Source organism: Panulirus ornatus, chromosome 61 (assembly GCF_036320965.1).
Source record: "Panulirus ornatus isolate Po-2019 chromosome 61, ASM3632096v1, whole genome shotgun sequence".
Lineage (NCBI taxonomy): Eukaryota > Metazoa > Arthropoda > Malacostraca > Decapoda > Palinuridae > Panulirus > Panulirus ornatus.
In genome coordinates, this window is record NC_092284.1 from 11,991,706 (window position 1) to 12,005,545 (window position 13,840).

Genomic DNA, 13,840 nt, shown 5'->3' on the forward strand with positions numbered 1-13,840 from the left:
TCTTCTTCTGTACCTCCAGGTTGCCTTCTGCTGTACCTCCAGGCTGTCCTCTACTTCACCTTTGGGTTGGCTTCTGCTACACTTAGTCTTTATTCTGCTGTACCTTCAGGTTTCCTTCTCCTGTACCTCCAGGTTGTCTTCTGATACTCCTCCAGGTTGTCTTCTGTAACTCCAGGTTATCCTCGGCTCCAATTCATGTTATCTTATTCTGCACTTACTGGTTGTATACTGTTGTACCTCCAGGTTATACTCTGCTTTACCTCCATGTTGTGCTCTGCTGTTCCTCCAAGTTGTCTTCTGCTGTACCTCCAGGTTTTCTTCTGCTGCACCTACATTTTGTCTTCTGCTGTACTTCCAGGTTGTCTGCTGCTGTACCTCCAGGTTGTCTTCTGCTGCAGCTACAGGTTTTTTTTGCTGCACTTCCAGGTTGTCTGCTGCTGTACTTCCATGTTGTCTGCTGCTGTACCTCCATGTTGTTTTCTGCTGTACCTCCAGGTTATTTTCTGCTATATTCCAGGTTCTGCTCTGCTGTTCCTCCAGGTTGTCTTTTACTCTACCTCAAGATTATCTTCTGCTATACCCCGAGGTTGTCGTCTGCTGTACCTTGAAACTGTTTGCTTCACCTCCAGGTTTTTTTTCTGCTGCATTTCCAGGTTGTCTTCTGCTTCACTTCCAGGTTGTCTTCTGCTGCACATACAGGTTGCCTTCTGCTGTACTTCCAGGCTGTCTGCTGCTGTACCTCGAGATTGTCTCCTGCTGTACCTCTAGACTGTCTTCTACTGAATCTCCAGGTTGTCTTCTGCTGTACCTCCAGGTTGTCTTCTGCTGTACTTCCAGGCTGTCCTCTGCTGTACCTCCAGGTTGTCTTCAGCTGTACTTCCAGGTTGTCCTCTACCGTACCTCCAGGTTCTCTTCTGTTGCACCTTCAGGTATTTTGCTGAGCCTCCAGTCTGTCTCCTGCACTTCAAGGTTGTCTTCTGTTGAACCTCCAAGTTGTCCTCTGCTGTACATTGAAGTTGTTTTTGCTGTACCTCCAGTTTGTCTGCTGCTCCTCCAGGTTGTCTTCTGATGTACATCCAGTTTGTCTGCTGCTCCTCCAGGTTGTCTTCTGATGTACCTCCAGGTTGTCTTCTGCTGTACCTTCAGGTTGTCTTCTGCTCCATCTTCAGGTTGTCTTCTGCTGCACCTTCAGGTAGTCTTCTGCTGCACCTCCAGGTTTTCTTCTGCTGTACTTCCAGATTATCTTCTCCTGTACCTCCAGGTTGTCTTCTGATGCACATCCAGGTTGTCTTCGGCTGTAACTCCAGGTTATCCTCTGCTCCACATTCAGGTTATCTTCTGCTGCACTTACAGGTTGTATACTGCTGTACCACTAGGTTGTCTTCTGCTGTACCTTCAAGCTGTTTTCTTCACCTACAAGTTTGCTTTTGTTGCACCTCTAGGTTCTCCTCTGCTGCACCTTCAGGTCTTTTGCTGAACCTCCAGTCTGTCTCCAGCACTTCCAGGTTGTCTTCTTTTTGAACCTCCAAGTTGTCCTCTGCTGTACCTTCAGTTTATTTTCTGCTATACCTCCAGGTTTTCTCCTGCTGCATCTTTAGGTTGTCTTCTGCTGCACCTCCTAGTTGTCTTCTGCTGGACCTGCATGTTGTACTCTGCTCCACCTTCAGGTTGTCTTCTGTTACACGTACAGGTATTATTCTGCTGTACCTCCAGGTTTTCTTCATCTGTATCTCCAGGTTGTCTTCCGATGTAACTCCAGGTTGTCTTCTGCTCCACCTTCAGGCTGTCTTCTCCTACACTTACAGGTATTATTCTGCTGTACCTCCAGGTTTTCTTCTGTATCTCCAGGTTGTCTTCTGATGTAACTCCAGGTTGTCTTCGTCTGTAACTCCAGGTTAACCTCTGCCCCACATTCAGGTTATCTTCTGCTGCACTTACAGGTTTTATGCTGCTGTACCTCCTGGTTATCTTCTGCTGTACCTCCAGGTTGTGCTCTGCTGCTCCTCCAAGTTGTCTTCTGCTGTACCTTCAGGTTGTCTTTTACTGTATCTCAAGGCTGTCTTCTGCTGTACCTTCAAGCTGTTTGATTCACCTTCATGTTGTCTTCTGCTGTGCCTCTAGGTTGTCTTCTGCTGTACCTTCAAACTATTTGCTTCACCTTCAGGTTTTTTTCCTGCTGCACCTCCAGGTTGTCTTCTGCTGCGCCTACACGTTGTCTGCTGCTGTACCTCCAGGTTGTCATCTGCTGTACTTCTAGGTTGTCTTCTGCTGCATCTCAAGGTTGTGTTCTGATGTACCTCCAAAGTGTCTCCTGCTGTACTTCCAGGTTGTCCTCTGCTGTACCTCCAGGTTCTCTTCTGCTGCACCTTCAGGTTTTTTGCTGAAAACTCCAGTCTGCCTCCTGCATTTCCAGGTTGTCTTCTTTTGAACCTCCAAGTTGTCCTCTGCTGTAAATTAATGCTCTTTTCCGCTGTACCTCCAGGTTGTCTTCTGCTGCACCTACAGGTTGTCTTCTGCTGTACTTCCAGGTTGTCTGCTGCTGTATCTCCTGGTTGTCTTCTGCTCCATCTTCAGGTTGTCTTCTGTTGCACCTCCAGGTTGTCTTCTGCTCCATCTTCAGTTTGTCTTTTGTTGAATCTTATGGTTGTCCTCTGCTGCATCTTCAGGTTGTCTTCTGCTACACTTCCAAGTCTCATTGTGCTGTACCTCCAGGTTTTCTTCTCCTGTACCTCCAGGTTGTCTTATGATGTACCTCCAGGTTGTCTTTTGCTGCAACTCCAGGTTATCCTCTGCTTCACATTCAGGTTATCTTCTGCTGCACTTACAGGTTTTATATTGCTGTAATTTCAGGTTATCTTCTGCTGTACCTCCAGGTTGTGCTCTGCTGTTCCTCCAAGTTGTCTTCTGCTGTACCTCGAGGTTGTCGTCTGCTGTACCTTCAAGTTATTTCCTTCACCCCAAAGTTTTTTTTCCGCTGTACCTCCAGGTTGTCTTCTGCTACACCTACTGGTTGTCTTCTGCTGTACCTTCAAGCTGTTTGCTTCACCTACAGGTTTTTTTTCTACTGTACTTCCCGGTTGTCTTCTGCTGTACCTTCAAGTCATTTTCTGCTTTACCTCCAGGTTGTCTGCTACTGTACCTCCATGTTGTCTTCTGCTGTACCTCAATGTTGTCTTCTACTGTACCTTCAATCTCTTTCCTTCACCTCTAGGTTTTTTCTGTTGTACTTCCAGGTTGTCTTCTGCTGCACCTACAGGTTGTCTTCTGCTGTACTTCCAGGTTGTCTCTTACTGTACCTCCAGGTTGTCATCTGCTCCACCTTCAGGTTGTCTTCTGCTACACTTACAGGTTTTATTCAGCAGTACCTCCAGGTTTTCTTCTGTACCTCCACGTTGTCTTCTGATGCACCTCCAGGTTGTCTTCTGCTGTAACTCCAGGTTATCCTCTGCTCCACATTCAGGTTATCTTCTGCTGCACTTAGAGGTTTGTATACTGATGTACCTTCAGGTTGTCTCCAGCTGCACTTCTAGGTTATCTTCTGCTGTACATCCCCGTTGTCCTCTCCTGTTCCTCCAGGTTCTCCTCTGCTGCACATTCATGTCTTTTGCTGAACCTCCAGTCTGTCTCCAGCACTTCCAGGTTGTCTTCTTTTGAACCTCCATGTTGTCCTCTGCTGTACCTTCAGTTTATTTTCTGGTATACCTCCAGGTTTTCTCCTGCTGCATCTTCAGGTTGTCTTCTGCTGCACCTCCAGCTTGTCTTCTGCTGTACCTGCAGGTTGTCCTCTGCTCCACCTTCAGGTTGTCTTCTGCTACACTTACAGGTATTATTCTGCTGTACCTCCAGGTTTTCTTCATCTGTATCTCCAGGTTGTCTTCTGATGTAACTCCAGGTTGTCTTCGTCTGTAACTCCAGGTTATCCTCTGCTCCACATTCAGGTTATCTTCTGCTGCGCTTACAGGTTGTATACTGCTGTACCTCCAGGTTATCTTCTGCTGTACCTCCAGGTTGTGCTCTGCTGTTCCTCCAAGTTGTCCTCTGCTGTACTTCCAGGATGTCCTCTGCTGTAACTCCAGGTTCTCTTCTGCTGTACCTTCAGGTTGTCTTTTACTGTACCTCAAGGCTCTCTTCTGCTGTACCTTCAGGCTGTTTGATTCACTTTCAGGTTGTCTTTTGCTGTACCTCTAGGTTGTCTTGTGCTGTAACTTCAAGCTGTTTGCTTCACCTTCAGGTTTTTTTTCTGCTTTACCTCCAGGTCGTCTTCTGCTGCACCTACAGGTTGTCTTTTGCTGTACCCCCAAGTTGTCTTCTGCTGTACCTCTAGGATGTCTTCTGCTGCATCTCCAGGTTGTCTTCTGCAGTACCTCCAGGTTGTCTTCTGCTGTACTACCAGGTTGTCATCTGCTGAACCTCCAGGTTGTCCTCTCCTCTTCCTCCAGGATCTCTTCTGCTGCACCTTCAGGTCTTTTGCTGAACCTTCAGTCTGTCTCCTGCACTTCCAGGTTGTCTTCTGTTGAACCTTCAAGTTGTCATTTGCTGTACATTCAAGTTGCTTTCTGCTGTACCTCCAGTTTGTCTGCTATACCTCAAGGTTGTGTTCTGCTGCACCTCCAGGTTGTCTTCTGCTGTACCTGCAGGTTGTCCTCTGCTCCACCTTCAGGTTGTCTTCTGCTACACTTACAGGTATTATTCTGCTGTACCTCCAGGTTTTCTTCATCTGTACCTCCAGGTTGTCTTCTGATGTAACTCCAGGTTGTCTTCGTCTGTAACTCCAGGTTATCCTCTGCTCCACATTCAGGTTATCTTCTGCTGCGCTTACAGGTTGCATACTGCTGTACCTCCAGGTTATCTTCTGCTGTACCTCCAGGTTGTGCTCTACTGCTAATTCAAGCTGTCTTCTGCTGTACTTACAAGTTGTCCTCTGCTGTAACTCCAGGTTCTCTTCTGCTGTACCTTCAGGTTGTCTTTTGCTGTACCTCTAGGCTGTCTTCTGCTGTATCTTCAAGCTGTTTGCTTCGCTTTCAGGTTGTCTTCTGCTATATCTTCAAGCTTTTTGCTGCACCTCAAGGTTATCTTCTGCTATGCCTCCAGGTGAAGACTGTCTTCTGCTGTACCTTCAAGATGTTTGATTCACTTTGAGGTTGTCTTCTGCTGTACCTTCAAGCTGTTTGCTTGACCTTCACGTTTTTTTCTGCTGTATCTCCAGGTCGTCGTCTGCTGCACCTACAGGTTGTCTTCTGCTGTACCTCCAAGTTGTCTTCCGCTGTACCTCCAGGTTGTCTTCTGCTGCATCTCCAGGTTGTCTTCTGCTGTACCTCCAGGTTGTCTTCTGCTATACTACCGGGTTGTCATCTGCTGTACCTCCAGGTTCTCCTCTGCCCCAACTTCAGGTTGCCTTCTGCTACACTTACAGGTTTCATTCTGCTGTCAATACCAGTGTCGGTGTACTGACTAGCGTGAGCACTGTTGAGGGAATTTATGCCACTGAAATACGTCAAATGGCTGCAAGGTTGCAACAGGCATATCCAGAGGACCTGGAGGACTGCTATCCTGATGAATCCTTCATTATGTTCAGTGCACAAAGTGCAAGTCACATGTGATGACAAGACCCTTTATATGCACTTCGTGAACTAGACACTTCACAACTGGATGTGCTTTTGCCCAACATATGAGTTGCTTTGATTATTCATGCGACTATTATGGCGCCAAATGCTGGAGGGATCGAGCCATTAAAATATCTAGAAACATGCATTCCGCATTAGCGTTACTATAAGTTAACCCAGCATGCTATCGACTCCGTGATCAGCTTATATAGGATTTGTGTATAGTGTTATAATTTCATGCTTTACGTGTGAGGAATTAATGGTTTTAATATAGTGCCTGGCGCCCCAAGGTAGCTTAACTCACAGAGGGGCTCCACAAGTGAACACAGGTATAAGGTATCATGTGTTAAGTTCAATTCTGATATTTTCTATCACTGGCTGTCATACGTGTTATCTGCGTCTCTAGAGGATGGCGCTTTGATCATGCCGCTGGCATATCTGTCCAATCTAAAAAGATCAGTATGGAAAATGTTACTCTCCTAGACTAGTGTGGTGCCAGTCTATCATGAAAGTGATATATAGAACTCTACCTCAGCGATCAGATAGCGTTACAATAATCACCTGCTCTGCGTCTGATATCTCCTCTGATGACATTTTTTGATATTTTCGGCAGAGATGATAGGTTCCACCGAAATTTGAGATTCGAAAAGGTGGTGTTAATGGTCACAATAACACCATAAAAGATAGTACACATATTAATACAATGATCAAAATCAAAGCACTTCATTATCAGTATAAGTTCGCTTTACTATTAAGCACATTTTACTTAATATGTCACCTAGGAGAAAGTCTTTTTTTTTTACCCTAACCGTTCTCTACACGTTCTCCTTTACAAGTTACGAGCTTATCCATAAGATAGATTTAGTGGTGGCAATATTAACGCCTTCATAAAACCTATAGTAATCTAGGGTAGTTATCCTTCTCAAATACATTCTCCGTCGTTCAAATATGTGACGTCAGATGTTTATGTCAGTTGACCCAGAGCAATGGTGGCTTAAGGATTTATCCAGTGTGTGTCTGTGTTTGTACAATGGTTTTAAACCCATTTTTTTTGACAGTGTTACGGTGTGAGAACTGTCGACATACCAGTGGATATAAGAACAATGGCTAATTATCCTAAAGCGTCTTCATCTGGTGTACAAGACATTCAGAGAGTGTAAACATTCAGTTGTCGATGCCATGAAGATCACACACAAACAAGCGTTCGTCACAAGAGGCAGCCAAATGGAGGTCAAAGTATTATACTGCTATACATTTGGATAGAGAAGTCATGCTGAGGACGCTGCATGACCTGGACGAGGTAAGTAAGTTTTCGTTGAAATCATAAGACATGTTTGACGCTGGCGGTGAATCACTGAACGAAACCCAGGACGCAAGTGGGTGGAGCTGTTGCCATATGATTCATCGTCAAATCTTTATTATGCTTTACTTCTGGTGAAATTTATAGACGATACGAGTGAATAGTTATGTTATCTATACATTACGTAGAAGCTGTACATTTTTACATATGAGCATAAAGAATATACTTTGATTACGTGATTACGTATCGAGATATTTACTTTTTCATATACGTCTATTTAAAAGAAACTCTTAATGAACTTTGTATGACCATTTTGATGAAGAAATAGATAATTTTATCTGATATAGAGAGTATATTATCAGAAAAGACGTCAACATATTTGGTTGGTAGGATGAAGTACATGGAGACACCGAGACCGTGAGCGGGTGGGAGGGTGGGAGCCGTAGGCCTCAGACCTGTTAACACACTTCTGGATTCCAGCCCAAGTTTTCATCTCAATTTTTTTTACACGTTGTATTTATATATGTTGGTGACGTCACCTGATGTTCTGACGTCACTGTTCCATGATTAGGTCGGCCTGATGACGTCGACTTCAAAATGGTTTTGACGTCAGCATAGAAATGTTAGGAAGATTTGATCATATATTTCTTACAGTTCACTCTTTGTTAATGTTTCCTCCTGTGCTGCGTTACATAGGCTGAGTCTATCATTATCTTTTAGACCAGTGGATTTCACTCACGTGTACGTTTTTCATATGTTTCGTGGTATAAGGTTTATATTAAGTCTCTTTATAGTATCCTATAACGTGTTATAAGATGGGATCTTATATAATGATAATTCTTTTTTTTTCAACAATACTGCCATTATTTATGACCCCTTGATATGCCTTACTATATAGTAACCTGTTGCCTCTTATTGAACCTACAGTATGTCCTCAACGGTACCTGTAGGTTGTGTTTCGCTGTAACTACTGGTCATCTTCTGCTGTACCTAATCTTCGTATTCTGCTGTACCTACAGGTTGTATTCTGCTGTACCTACAGGTCGTCTTCTATTGTACCTACAGGTCGTCTTCTATTGTACCTACAGGTCGTCTTCTACTGTACCTACAGGTCGTCTTCTACTGTACCTACAGGTCGTCTTCTAGTGTACCTACAGGTCGTCTTCTAGTGTACCTACAGGTCGTCTTCTAGTGTACCTACAGGTCGTCTTCTAGTGTACCTACAGGTCGTCTTCTACTGTACCCACAGGTCGTCTTCTACTGTACTTACAGGTCATCTTCTACTTTACCTCTGTCTTCTACTGTACCTACAGGTCGTCTACTACTGTACCTACAGGTCATCTTCTACTGTACCTCCAGGTTGTCTTCTACTTTACCCACAGGTCATCTTCTACTCTACCCAACGGTTGTCTTCTACTGTACCTACAGGTCGTCTTCTATGCCTAGAGGTCATCTACTGTACCTACAGGTCGTCTTGTCCTGTGCCTTCAGGTTATCTTTTACTGTACCTCCAGGTTGTCTTCTACTGTACCTACAGGTCGTCTTCTACTGTGCCTCCAGGTCGTCTTCTACTGTACCTACAGGTCTTCTTCTGCTGTACCTACAGGTCGTCTGCTGCTGTACCTCCAGGTCGTCTGCTGCTGTACCTACAGGTTGTCTGCTGCTGTACCTCCAGGTTGTGCTCTGCTGTACCTCCAGGATGTCTTCTGTTCCACCCCCAGGTTGTCCTCTGATGTACTTTCAGGTTGTCTTCTGCTGTACTATCAAGCTGTTTCCTTCACCTCCAGGTTTCTCTTCTGCAGCACCTCCAGGCTGTGCTCTGATGTACCTTCAGGTTGTCTTCTGCTGTACCTTCAAGCTGTTTGCTTCACCTCCAGGTTTTGCTTCTACTGTACCTCCAGGTTGTCTTTTACTGTGCCTCGAGGCTGTCTTCTGCTGTACCTCCAGATTGTCTTCTGCTGTACATCTAGGTTATCCTCCGCTCCACCTTCAGGTTGTCTTCAGCAACACTTACAGGTTTTCTTCTCCTGTACCTCCAGGTTGTCTACTGATGCACCTCCAGGTTGTCCTCTGCTTCACCTTCAGGTTGTCTTCTCCTCCATCTTCAGATTGTCTTCGGATGTAACTCTAGGTTATCCTCTGTTCCACCTTCAGGGTATCTTCTGCTGCACTTACAAGTTGTATAGTGCTGTACCTCTAGGTTGTCTTCTGCTGTACCTTCAAGCTGTTTGCTTCACCTCCAGGTTTATGTCTGCTGCACCTCCAGGATGTCTTCTGCTGTACTTCTAGGTTGTCGGATGCTGTACCTCTAGGTTGTCTTCTGCTGTGCCTTCAAACTGTTTCCTTCACCTCCAGATTTTTATCTGCTGCATCTCCAGGTTGTCTTCTGCTGTATCTACAGGTTTTCTTCTGCTGTACTTCCAGGATGTCTGCTGCTGTACCTCTAGGTTGTCCTCTGTTGTACCGCTAGGTTGTCTTCTGCTGCATATCCAGGTTGTCTTCTACTGTACCTCCAAGTTGTCTTCTGCTATACTTCCAGGTTGTCCTCTGTTGTAACTCCAGGTTCTCTTCTGCTGCACCTTCAGGTCTTTTACTGAACCTCCAGTCTGTCTCCTGCACTTCCAGGTTGTCTTCTATTGAACCTCCAAATTGTCCTCTGCTGTATATTCAAGTTGTTTTCTGCTGTACCTCCAGTTAGTTTGATGCACTTCAAGGTTGTCTTCTGCTGTATTTCTAAGATACCCTCTGCTCCAACTTCAGGTTGCCTTCTGCTGTACTTCCAAGTTGTCCTCTGCTCCACTTCAGGTCATCTTCTGCTGCACTTACAGGTTGTATACTGCTGTACCTTCATGTTGTCTGCTGATATACCTCCAGGTTGTCTGATACATACCTCCAGGTTGTCTGATACTGTACCTCCTGGTTGTGCTCTACTGTACCTCCATGCTGTCTTCTGTTGTACCTCCAGGTTATCTTCTGCTGTACCTCGGGGTTGTCTTCTGCTGTACCTTCAAGCTGTTTGATTCACCTTCAGGTTGTCTTCTGCTGTATATTCAAGCTGTTTGCTTCACCTCCAGGTTTTTTTCTGCAACACCTCCACGTTGTCTGCTGCTGCACCTACAGGTTTTCTTCTGCTGTACTTCCAGGTTGTCTGCTGCTATACCTCCAGGTTCTCATCTGCTGTACCTCTAGGTTGTCTTCTGCTGCATTTCCAGGTTGTCTTCTTCTGTACTTCCATATTGTCCTCTGCTGTACATCCAGGTTCTCTTCTGCTGCACCTTCAGGTTTTTTGCTAAACCTCCAGTCTGTCTCCTGCACTTCCAGATTGTCTTCTGTTGAACCTCCAAGTTGTCCTCTGTTGTACAATCAAGTTGTTTTCTGCTGTACCTCCAGTTTGTCTGCTGCACCTCCAGGTTGTCTTCTGCTTTACCTTCAGGTTATTACCTGCTGTATCTTCAGGTTGTCTTCTGCTGCATCTTCAGGTTGTCTTCTGCTGCATCTTCAGGTTGTCTTCTGCTGCATCTTCAGGTTGTCTTCTGCTGCATCTTCAGGTTGTCTTCTGCTGCATCTTCAGGTTGTCTTCTGCTGCATCTTCAGGTTGTCTTCTGCTGCATCTTCAGGTTGTCTTCTGCTGTACCTCCAGGTTTTCTACTCCTGTACCTCCAGGTTGTCGTCTGATGCACCTCCAGGTTGTCTTCGGCTGTAACTCGAGGTTATCCTCTGCTCCACATTCAAGTTATCTTCTGCTGCGCTTACAGGTTGTATACTGCTGTACCACTAGGTTGTCTTGTGCTGTACCTTCAAGCTGTTTGCTTCACCTCCAGGTTTGTTTCTGCTGCACCTCCAGGTTGTCTTCTGCTGTAATTCCAGGTTCTTTGCTGCTGTACCATTAGGCCGTCCTCTGCTCCACCTGCAGGTTGTCTTCTGCTACACTTACATGTTTATACTGCTGTACCTCTAGCTTTTCTTCTGTACCTCCAGGTTGTCTTCTGATGCACCTCCAGGCTGTCTTCTGCTGTAAATCCAGGTTTTCCTCTGCTCCACACTCAGGTTATCTCCTGCTGCACTTACAGGTTGTATGATCCTGTACCTCCAGGTTATCTTCTCTTGTACATCTAGGTTGTGCTCTGCTGTACCTCCATGTCTTCCGCTGTGCCTTGGGGTTATCTTCTGCTGCACCTCCAGGTTGTGCTCTGTAGTTTCTCCAGGTTCTCTTTTACTGTACCTCATGGCTGCCTTCTGCTGTACCTTTAAGCTGTTTGATTCACCTTCAGGTTGTCTTCTGCTGTACCTCTAGGTTGTCTCTTGCTGTACCTTCAAACTATTTGCTTCACCTCCAAGTTTTTTCCTGCTGCACCTCCAGTTTGTCTGCTGCTGCACCTATACGTTGTCTGCTGCTGTACCTCCAGGTTGTCATCTGCTGTACTTCTAGGTTGTCTTCTGCTGCATCTCAAGGTTGTCTTCTGATATACCTCCAAGTTGCCTTCTGCTGTACTTTCAGACTGTCCTATGCTGTACCTCCAGGTTCTCTTCTGCTGCACCTTCAGGTCTTTTGCTGAAAACTCTAGTCTGCCTCCTGCACTTCCAGGTTGTCTTCTGCTGTACCTCCAGGTTGTCTTCTGCTATATCTCCAGGTTGTCTTCTGCTGCACCTCCAGGTTGTCGTCTGCTGTACTTCCAGGTTCTTTTCTGTTGAACCTCCAAGTTGTCCTCTGCTCTACATTCAAGTCATTTTCTGCTGTACCTCCAGTTAGTCTGCTCCACCTACAGCTTGTCTTCTGCTGTACCTTCAGGTTGAGCTCTTTTCTACCTCTAAATTGACATCTATTCCACCTCCAGGTTGTCTTGTGCTCCATCTTCTGGTTGTCTTCTGCTGCACTTCCTGGTTGTCCTCTGCTCCACCTTCAGGTTGTCTTCTGCTACACTTACAGGTTTTATGCTTCTGTACCTCCAGCTTTTCTTCTCCTGTACCTCCATGTTGTCTTCTGATGCACCTCCAGGCTGTCTTCTGCTGTAACTCCAGGTTTTCCTCTTCTCCACACTCAGGTTATCTTCTGCTAACACTTACAGGTTGTATGATGCTGTACCTCCAGGTTATCTTCTGCTGTACATCTAGGTTGTGCTCTGCTGTACCTCCATGTTGTCTTCCGCTGTACCTCGGGGTTATCTTCTGCTGTACCTCCAGGTTGTGCTCTGCTGTTTCTCCAGGTTGTCTTTAACTGTAACTCATGGCTGTCTTCTGCTGTACCTTTAAGCAGTTTGATTCACCTTCAGGTTGTCTTCTGCTGTACCTCTAGGTTGTCTCTTGCTGTACCTTCAAACTATTTGCTTCACCTCCAAGTTTTTTCCTGCTGCACCTCCAATTTGTCTACTGCTGCACCTACACGTTGTCTGCTGCTGTACCTCCAGGTTGTCATCTGCTTTACTTCTAGGTTGTCTTCTGCTGCATCTCAAGGTTGTCTTCTGATATACCTCCAAGTTGCCTTCTGCTGTACTTTCAGACTGTCCTATGCTGTACCTCCAGGTTCTCTTCTGCTGCACCTTCAGGTCTTTTGCTGAAAACTCCAGTCTGCCTCCTGCACTTCCAGGTTGGCTTCTTTTGAACCTCCAAGTTGTCCTCTGCTGTACATTAATGTTGTTTTCCGCTGTACCTCCAGGTTGTCTTCTGCTTTACTTCCAAGTTGTCTGCTGCTGTATCTCCTGGTTGTCTTCTGCTCCATCTTCAGGTTGTCTTCTGCTGAATCCTCAGGTTGTCCTCTGCTGAATCTTCAGGTTGTCTTCTGCTGAATCTTCAGGTTGTCTTCTACTGAATCTTCAGGTTGTCTTCTGCTGCACCTCCAGGTTGGATTTTCCTGAATCTTCAGGTTGTCTTCTACTGAATCTTCAGGTTGTCTTGTGCTCCAACTTCAGGTTGTCTTCTGCTGAATATTCGGGTTGTCTTCTGCTACACCTCCAGGTTGTGTTTTCCTGAATCTTCAGGTTGTCCTCTGCTGAATCTTCAGGTTGTCTTCTGCTACACCTCCAGGTTGTCTTTTGCTGAATCTTCAGGTTGTCTTCTGCTCCATCTTCAGGTTGTCTTCTGCTGCATCTTCAGGTTGTCTTCTGCTACACTTCCTGGTCTTATTGTGCTGTACCTCCAGGTCTTCTTCTCCTGTACCTGCAGATTGTGCTCTGCTGTTCCTCCAGATTGTCTTCTGCTGTACCTCGAGGTTGTCGTCTGCTGTACCTTCAAGCTATTTCCTTCACCTCCAGGTTTTTTTTTTTTTTGCTGCACCTCCAGGTTGTCTTCTGCTACACCTATGGGTTGTCTTATGCTACACCTACTGGTTGTCTTCTGCTGTACTTCCAGGTTGTCTTCTGCTGTACTTCCAGGGTGTTTGCTGCTGTATCTACAGGTTGTCTTCTGCTGCTGCACCTTCAAACTATTTGCTTCACCACCAGGTTTTTTCCTGCTGCACATCCAGGTTGTCTTCTGCTGTACCTCCAGGTTGTCTTCTGCTGTAACTCCAGGTTGTCTTCTGCTTTACCTCCAGGTTGTCTTCTGCTGCAGCTACAGGTTGCCTTCTGCTGTACTTCCAGGCTGTCTGCTGCTGTACCTCCAGGTGGTCTTCTGCTGTACCTCTAGGTTGTCTTCTACTGAATCTCCAGGTTGTCTTCTGCTGTACCTCCAGGTGTTCTTCTCCTGTACTTCCAGGTTGCCCTCTACTGTACCTAAAGATTGTCATCTGCTGTATCTTCAGGTTGTCCTCTGCTGCACCTCCAGGTTGTCGTCTGCTGTACTTCCAGGTTCTCTTCTGTTGAACCTCCAAGTTGTCCTCTGCTGTACATTCAAGTCGTTTTCTGCTGTAACTCCAGTTAGTCTGCTCCACCTCCAGCTTGTCTTCTGCTGTACCTTCAGGTTGAGATCTTTTCTACCTCTAAATTGACATCTACTCCACCTC

The 13,840-nt window shown here is 45.8% G+C and overlaps 1 protein-coding gene and 1 long non-coding RNA gene across 5 annotated transcripts in view; both read left to right on the forward strand.

The window, feature by feature from the left end:
• Positions 1–13,840, forward strand: part of LOC139767395 (uncharacterized) — a 743,720-nt gene that overhangs the window by 139,563 nt on the left and 590,317 nt on the right. The gene's annotated exons all lie outside the window — the stretch shown is intronic.
• The window catches only part of LOC139767402 (uncharacterized), a 234,390-nt gene that overhangs the window by 41,397 nt on the left and 179,153 nt on the right, over positions 1–13,840 (forward strand). For all 4 annotated transcript variants that reach the window (XR_011717123.1, XR_011717124.1, XR_011717121.1 and 1 more), the window contains exon 2: positions 6,662–6,903. This is a non-coding gene — a long non-coding RNA (uncharacterized lncRNA). The remainder of the gene's footprint in view (positions 1–6,661; positions 6,904–13,840) is intronic.